At 42.6% G+C, this 8,870-nt stretch overlaps 1 non-coding gene across 1 annotated transcript; it reads left to right on the forward strand.

Moving 5' to 3' along the window:
- The first annotated feature begins 8,591 nt into the window (after window positions 1-8,591).
- On the forward strand, window positions 8,592-8,668 carry LOC111528067. The gene has a single exon (XR_002726854.1). It is a non-coding gene; the product is annotated as a small nucleolar RNA SNORD81 (small nucleolar RNA).
- Window positions 8,669-8,870: the final 202 nt, after the last annotated feature.

Consider the following 8,870-nt stretch of genomic DNA (forward strand, 5'->3'; position numbering starts at 1 on the left):
TTGGCCTCCGGCCAAGAGGTGGCACTTGCAAAAGATCATCAGCTACAGTAGTAATGTTATGCCCAGACCGTTTATTCCCTGAAGAAGACCACCAGAGTCCAGAGTCAAAGCCAAGCGGCAAGGATCTTTACTGCAAGTTTGAACTTGGTCCCTCCGCTTCACAACTTACAAGAGGGACCCGAACAATGCGTGCGCTTGCTTTTTATAGCCCGATGTAAACAGGACTTGTAAGGTTACAGACGAACAAGGCATTTCTCTAGGTTACAGCATTACAATTGGTTAACATTTTAAGTTATACATTTAGCAGTTTTCTATTGGTTCCTGTGCTTTCAGTAAAACCACAAACGGCTGTGTCTTTATCGGGGATTTTCCAGGTGGTGTTTTTCTAAAGTTGAGATATATGGTAATCTCTGAGTTGAGAAATGTGTTTTTACTGGGCTCAGGAAGTTGAGAGATATATGGTGGGACGTGTTTGTACTGGGCTCAGGAAGTTGAGAGATACATGGTGATTTTGTTGAAAAGAAAAGAGGGAAATGTGGGGAAAAGAAAGGTCAGCCTGTTACTGTGTTCTTATAGATAGAAGTAAGTTTAAGAGACTCCATTTGGCTCTGTATTTGAGATGCTGTTAATCTGTGACTCTACCCTCAATCTTGTCCTTGCTAGAGACATCGCTGTGGTAATTAAGGTTTAAAGGATTTTGGGCTGTAAGGAATGTGCTTTGTTAGGCAAATGCTTAAAGCCTGCTTGTGGTTGAAGGTCAGTACCATTCTCCTAAATCTCAGCAAAAGAAAAACATCTGTCTCCCGCCCGTCCCTGGGCAAATGGAACATCTCCGGGCATCTGTATGTCTTACTGCTGATTCACTCCCTCATCTTCTGAGCAACAAATACCGAAGGAACTCAGAGACCGGTGCCAGCGTGGGTCCTCTGTAAGCACAGCACTCGTCCCCTGGGCCCCGCCTTTCTCTCTCTATACTTTGTCTCTGTGTCTTTATTTCTTTCAGTAACAGTGGGATTTGAGTTGCGCTAAGTTTCCCGGAGGAAATATTCTGGTTTCTCAGGTGATGAGTAGGGCTATAAAGCTCCCAAAAGTTTATTTCCTTTGTGTTAAGCTACCGGGGTGGGTGGAGGGATGTCATCAGATGGGGCAGGGTTAGGCGGGTCTGAGCTCTTACTCTCTTTGAGTGGGGCAGGCCACAGCCCCTGTGAAGGATGGGGGTGGTTCCCAGGCCACTAGGGTAATATTCTGGAGGAAGGTATAAGTGCCTCTGCTGCACAGAAGAGTTTGCTAAGGGAGTCTGGAGTAGCAGGCTGCAACAGTAAGCCTTACCCAGCTCCCAGGCAGTTGGTGAGGCCAGTCTCACTCCTGTAGTGCTCTTCTGATAGCACCAGGTTTAGATCCAGGCATTCTGCGCACAGATGTCAGATATGCCCCAGGCCGAGAGGCAGCAACCATGCCTTTCAAACCATGCCCCTCCCCGTCTGCCTGCAGGGCTGGGTGCCAAGCTTCTGTGCTCGAGTCTGAAGCATACTTCCTGCTTGATCCCTGGGTTCTGATCAAGGGAATTGGTCCCCGCTTGAGATTATATCACAAAATTCATTTGGGAGCTTCTTTCACTCTGCAGGGTCTTCCTGAGCTTGCTGGGTGTCTTCCCTGAGGGCCCCTGTGAGATATAGTCAGGAGTAGCTTCCTTAGGTTCCCTATTCCCTAGGGATAGGAATGCCTGCAAGGCATTTGCTGCTGCTGCTTCTACTTTTCTGTTTTACACCGTTCCCTCAATCCATCCCAGCTCTGTGTAGGGTTAAGGCCTTCTCCCATGGTCTGAATTTTCAGATTCCCCAGTGGGGATGTATGCTCGGAGGCAGACTCTCCGCTTCTCACACTCTGGGAATTTCCAGGTGTTTTGCGTGTCTCACAGAGTAGGTTGCAGCCTGCCACTTCTTTCAAAGGATCTGTAGATTCTTTCAGTTTTCCTGTTAAGTTCCTGTGTTGGTTCTTGGGGGAAAAACATAGTGTGAATTTCTCTCCACTATTCTGTCCTTCCAGGTGGGAGGGCCGCACTAACACTGCCTCCAGTCTGCCATCTTAAAAAAAACTAATTATGGATGTTTTTAGTAGCATTCAAAAAAATGTTTTCACTTTTAATTGCAGGGCTGCAGGTGCAGGTTTGTCATATAGGTAAATTGTGTCTTGCAGGGGTTTTGTGTAAAAATTATTTCATAGCCCAGATAATAAGCATAGTGATTAGCTCTGATGACTGGAGGAACACCAGGGTCCTTGGCCTCATGCCGATGGGATTAACAACACGGACACGCGTGGAGTGGTTTTAAGGAGCAAAAAGTTTAATAGACAAGAAGGAAGGAAGAAAGAAGAGAACAGCTCCCTGTACAGAGACAAGGGAGGGAGGCTTGGAAGAAAAAGAAACCCCATGCATGGCAGAAAGGCGGTTCATTATATCAGGAGGCTGGGGCGGGGGGTGTCTTGTTGCGTAGGGCCCAGAGGATTGGTTTGACCAGGTGTGTCATTCACGTAGCTTGCCAAAAACCTGGCCCTCCTAACTTAGTCCGTTAATATGCAAATGTGGGTCATCGTGATGTTTTGAACACATGGTGTTATCTGGAGGTGACCATCACACTTGGCACAGGTGGTGACAAGAAGAGGGCAGGAATCACCATATTGGGTGAACCCAGTTTCGAATGGCCTGCATTTGCATATCAAAGCTTGACAGCCCAGCCCTTCAAGCCGCCTTTTCTGTTAGAAAAGAGATGGTTCGGGGGTTGTTTCTTATTACGGGAAAATTTCCACTGAGAACCTTTACCCTTACTATCCTACCTAAAATCATTTCTCAATAACTCCTGTATTATTCCCCCCTCAAAGAGAAGTAAACCTAACTGCTGTTGGGAGGTGTTGGATGATGATTCTTTCTGGCTGCTTCCTGCCTCAAAGGGGCTTTGTGTGGCAGAACAGCGGTTGGGCCTTCTCCTGAGGTTGAATGGTGTGTCCATGTGTGGCTCTGCTCACAGCACCATTTGGAGTTTAATTGCTTCTAGGTGAAAACAGATACATATTACACTAAGTTTTAAAATATAGGGTTAGAATATAAGTATTAAGGTTACCACCATTAGTGGGGGTCCCATAGAACATAACTGACAGTAGAGTTGGACACCTGTTTGTTACACCAGTGGATTGCAATACCGGTTTGCGTCCACTAGATGTCGATGTACATTACCAGAAAAGTTACTTTTTCCTAGAGAAAAGCATACATTTTCCCCTTGATTTGCCATTAGAGAATAACTTTAGGCTTAGGCCATCTTTTTAACTTGCAGTATGATTGGGAGAAATGCGTTATTGGCTGGCTAAAATAACTTTAGCGTTAATTTTGACAATTACTTTCCTTTAATTATTATAGTTTTTCATGACTTTCACAGACCCTCTCACAACATCCTTAAGCTTTCTGACTTGTCCCAAATGTCTTTCCCTTAAACAACCAGTCATTTCCTTTTAGGACAAGTATTTACCATAAAAATCCTTTCTTATATAAAATTTCTTTCTTTATAACCTTCTTTTCATAGCTTAGAGTGTCTTATATTACCAATCTTTAGTAAAAAGTCCTATTGAACTTAATGATAGTAAAACTTTTATGCTTGCTTCTTATCCGTAACTGTTGCTCCTGTTATAAGCAAAACAACCTTGACTAAATTTCTCCTGTAATTATTAATCCTGTTATAAGGATGATAATCAGGCAAAATATTACAGCAATTATAATTTTACAAACAGAATTCCACACTGTGGGTGCTGCCACAGTGTATAGTTCTATTGCAAATAGTAGCGTGACTATAACGATTTTCCCAAGAGTGGCATGGTAAATAATTGTCATTTAAAACTTTACTTGCCCAGATATAGTATTTCCCTTTGGAGATTTACAAAGTTACAAATGCGATTCTATGAATAATTAAATCTCCCTGCAAATATGCATTGAGAAGAAGTTCTAATATTTGGTGGCAAATTTTGAGACGAAAGGACAGAAATGACAAAAAGTATCTGTTGAGGTAAAGGTGGGACTCAGTAAGATGAATAGTCCTTCACTCAGTTTCTTATCTTTTATGGTGTTTAGCTTAAGATCTTCTGCTTCTCCACATTGATATTCAGGGTGTTCCTCTGGGCTATCAAGGGTTGCTCCCTCAGCTCTTCAGGCTTTGAATTGAGTGTGATGTATCCAGGCGTTGATTCCTATAACTTTTACTGCTGAGAAGATTGAAAGAAGAACAGTGGCGGTCCCTTCCCAGGTTGGCTTACGGAAGGAGAGAGAGGAGAATTTTCATTAATACTAAATTTCCTGGGTTAAAGAAAGGTGGTTTTATTTCCTGGGCTTGGGTTTCTGCTAGTTGTGTTCATTCTTGTTGGAAGTGAGCTAGAGAGGTTACATGCTTAACCAATGTAGTGGTTTTCTGCCTGCAAACAATCTCTGAGCACACTGATAAGTTTTATCCTTTCTCCAGTGAAAAGCTTGGTGATGGATTTTAAGGACCTTCATTGGCTGGAGGCTGGCAAATAGAGTTTGCCATCCTGAGGGCTGAAAAGTACGCCCCTGAGAAGTGGCCTATTCTATTTCTGCAGGGGAATACTGAGGTTTAATTTCTTGTATGGAGACCTCCTAGATTAGAAGGGCTTGAAGTGTGTTAGTGCCTTGAGGCTTCCTTGCCTTTGACTTAGCTGGCTGATCAGCTCATCTGTTTTCTTTGGCTACCTCATCTGTTCCCTTTCGATGTTCACTATAATGCATCCCTGCTATCTGTCATGCAAGAAAAACTGAGGATAATAATCTGCTAGTTTCCTGGTGATATTTTGTAGTAGATCGATTAGTGGTAAAAAAAATTCTTTTCCTTTTCAATGGCAGCATGAGCATGGAAAATCAGGAAGGCATACTTGGAGTCAGTATAAATGTTAGTTACCTTTCCCTTGCTTCATTTAAGTGCTTTTGTAAGAGCTATTAGCTCAGCTAATTGAGTGCTTATGTTTGGGGACAGTGACTACTGCTTATCCTGCCTTATGTACTTCTTGCTTTACCGGGCTGTTTGCTAGCTAAGAGCTCCCACCAGAGAACGGTGATCCTGCCACATTATATGGGGTGTAAACAGTTCAATTATGTCCTGGGGTTAACTTGGAGGCTTTTTTGACTAATAGAGCTATCATGACAATGGCTTGGAAGCATGTTGTAAATAGGTCCTCCTAACTACAACCAAAGTGGAGAAAAATATTGGATTAGGATTTTTCCTGAGATGCCAATTATGGTCAGGCTATAGGAAGAGGGGAGACCTGGATTAGAGAGAAAAAAAAGAGAGAAACTGGCTCTAGTGTTTAGAAGGAGGTCTGCTTTCCTTTCTTCAATTTCCAGAATCACCTGGGACTCCTGAGCTATGATGGCAGTTTGAGTTGCTGGAGCCGAGGTTTGAGCCCTGGGATCCATCTGTCCTGCTGTACCATCTGTAAGACTGGTCCTGATCCCAGTGACCTCTGCCTCTGGGGACAGTTCTGTCTCCAGTGGTTTTCATCACAGGCTGAACGGGGTCGAGGTGGCTTCTTCTTGCTGCCTGGGAATTCCTTTTTAAAATGCCCTGGTCTACAATGAGATGCCATCTCACACCAGTTAGAATGGCGATCATTAAAAAGTCAGGAAACAACAGGTGCTGGAGAGGATGTGGAGAAACAGGAACACTTTTACACTGTTGGTGGGATTGTAAACTGGTTCAGCCATTGTAGAAAACAGTATGGCGATTCCTCAAGGATCTAGAACTAGAAATACCATATGACCCAGCCATCCCACTACTGGGGATATACCCAAAGGATTATAAATCATGCTGCTATAAAGACACATGCACACATATGTTTATTGCGGCACTATTCACAATAGCAAAGACTTGGAACCAACCCAAAAAAGTCCATCAATGATAGACTGAATTAAGAAAATGTGGCACATATATACCGTGGAATACTATGCAGCTGTAAAAAAGGATGAGTTCATGTCCTTTGTAGGGACATGGATGAAGCTGGAAACCATCATTCTCAGCAAACTATCGCAAGAACAGAAAACCAAATACCACATGTTCTCACTCATAGGTGGGAATTGAACAATGAGATCACCTGGACACAGGAAGGGGCACATCACACACTGGGGCCTGTTGTGGGGTGGGGGTTGGGGGTAGGGATAACATTAGGAGATATACCTAATGCAAATGACGAGTTAATGGGTGCAACACACCAACATGGCACATGTATACATATGTAACAAACCTGCATGTTGTGCACATGTACCCTAGAACTTAAAGTGTAATAAAAAAATACATAAAAAATAAAATAAAATGCCCTGGTCTGCCACACCAATAGCAATTAGCAGATGTACCTCGGGGATCCTGGACTTTGCAAGCCTGCAAAGCTTCTGCTAGAGCCTCTGTCCTCCTGAGCTTTCTCTCTTTCTTTTGGGCCTCCCCCTGGTCCCTATTATGAGACTGAAGTGGCCATCTTCAGGAGGTTCTCCAAAGTGCTGTTCGGTCCTACAGCTTGCTTCTGTAGTTTTCTTCTAATATTGGGAGTTGCCTGTATAATCAATTTGTCCTTCAGGATAACCTGTCTCCTGACTGGATCGGGGATAAAGAGGTGTGTTCTATTAGTGCCTCTCTCAGCCTTTCCATAAAGGCTTCATGATTTGCACCTGGCTTTTGATCTCTTATAGCCAGTTTAGAGTAATTCAGAGGTTTGGCCCTGGTTTTCCGTAGGGCTTCTAAACTGCATATTAAAAACACCTCCTTTTCCATTCATTCCCTGAGCTATTTCCCCAGTACTATAGCATTTCCTGATCTTGCCTAACAGGATTACTTGCCTGGGCTGTAAAACTTCCCACATACTCAACACACAGGGAGTAAGAGACTGCAGATAGAGAAAGAAGGAAAGTTTTGCGACAGGAGAGCTGGAAGACAGCCTTGAGATTAAAACAGATTTGAAGTTGAGATTCACTCCATCCTCACCACTCCGATGAATGAATTCCAGGCCCATGCACCAAAATGATACAGCTGTGATGACTGAAGGACCACCAGGCTCCTTGGTCTCGTGCAGGTAGGATTAACAACATAGACACACGTGGAGTGGTTTTAAGGAGCGAAAAGTTTAATAGGCAAGAAAGAAGGAAGAAAGAAGAGAACAGCTCTCCCAGACAGAGGCAAGAGCGGGGGACTTGGAACAAAGAGAAACCTGTGTGTGGCAGAAAGGTAGTTCATTATATCAGGAGACTGGGGGCGGGGGTGTCTTGTTTGCGTAGGGCCCAGAGGATTGGTTTGACCAGGTGTGTCATTCACGTAGCTTCCCAAAAACCTGGCCCTCCTAACTTAGGCCGTTAATATGCAAACGTGGGTCATCGTGATGTTTTGAACACATGGTGTTATCTGGAGGTGACCATCACACTTACAGGTGGTGACAAGAAGAGGGCAGGAATCACCATATTGGGTGAACCCAGTTTCGAATGGCCGGCATTTGCATATCAAAGCTTGACAGCCCAGCCCTTCAAGCCGCCGTTTCTGTTAGAAAAGAGATGGTTCAGAGGTTGCTTCTTATTACAGGAAAATTTCCACTGAGAGCATTTACCCTTACTATCTGCCTAAAATCCTTTCTTATTAACTCTTGTATTAATAGTACCCAATAGGTAGTTTTTTGATCCTCACCCTCCTCCCACCGTCCATCCTCAAGTAGGCCCTGGGGTCTATTGTTTCCTTCTTTATGTCCTTGTGTATTCAATGTTTAGCCCCTACTTACAAGTGAGAACGTGCAGTATTTGGTGTTCTGTTCCTGCATTAGTTCCCTTAGGATAATGGCCTCCAGCTTCAACCATGTTGCTGCAAAGGACATGATTGCATTCTTTATTATGGCTGAATAGTATTCCATGTTGTATATGTACTTTGTTTTCTTTCCAGATCGTGATTAATGGACATCTAGATTGATTCCATGTCTTCACTATCGTGAGTAGTGTTGCAATAAACATATATGCATGCATCTTTATGGAAGATTGATTTATAATCCTTTAGGTATATACCCAATATTGAGATTGCTGGGTCAAACTCTAGTTCTGTGTAAGTTATTTGAGAAATTTCTGAACTGTTTCTCACAGTGACTGAACTAAGTTTTATTCTCGCCAGCAATGTATAAGCATTTCCTTTTCTCCACAACCTCGCCAACATCTGTTATTTTTTGACTTTTTAATAACAGTAATTCTGGCAGGTGTCAGATGGTATCTCATTGTGGTTTTGATTTGCATTTCTCTGTTTAGTGATGTTAAACATTTTTTCATATAATTGTTGGTCACGTGTATGTTGCCTTTTGAGAAGTGTCTGTTCATGTCTTTGCCCACTTTTTAACAAGGTTGTTTTTCCCTTGATAATGTTTTTTGTTTGTTTGTTTTTTGTGTGTGTTCCAATAAAACTTTATGGACAAAAGTAGAATGTGGGCTGGTCATAGTTTGCTGACCTTTCCTGTAGAGCATTAGTTTTTTGTTGTTGTTGTTTGTTTGTTTATTACTCATGTATTCGTTTATTCAAAAATAGCTTTTGGATATATGATAATCTCACTCTAACTTAAACTCTCTCACTGATTATTTGATAATAATAACAGGTCAGATATTTTGTAAAAAATATATATATATAGCTATTGGATGCCTGCTCTGCTATGTTTACTATTTTGTTTGGCGAATGAAGACATGGATAAGCCCCAAGGTCATGGAGTTTATAATGTACTAGAGGAGATAAGTAGTTAAAATAAATACATCTTCTTGGTCTTGGTAAGGATTAACAGGTAAATTTAGATAGAGTAAGGAATGGTGGGTAATA

The sequence above is a fragment of the Piliocolobus tephrosceles genome, chromosome 12 (assembly GCF_002776525.5).
Source record: "Piliocolobus tephrosceles isolate RC106 chromosome 12, ASM277652v3, whole genome shotgun sequence".
NCBI classification, from domain to species: Eukaryota; Metazoa; Chordata; class Mammalia; order Primates; family Cercopithecidae; genus Piliocolobus; species Piliocolobus tephrosceles.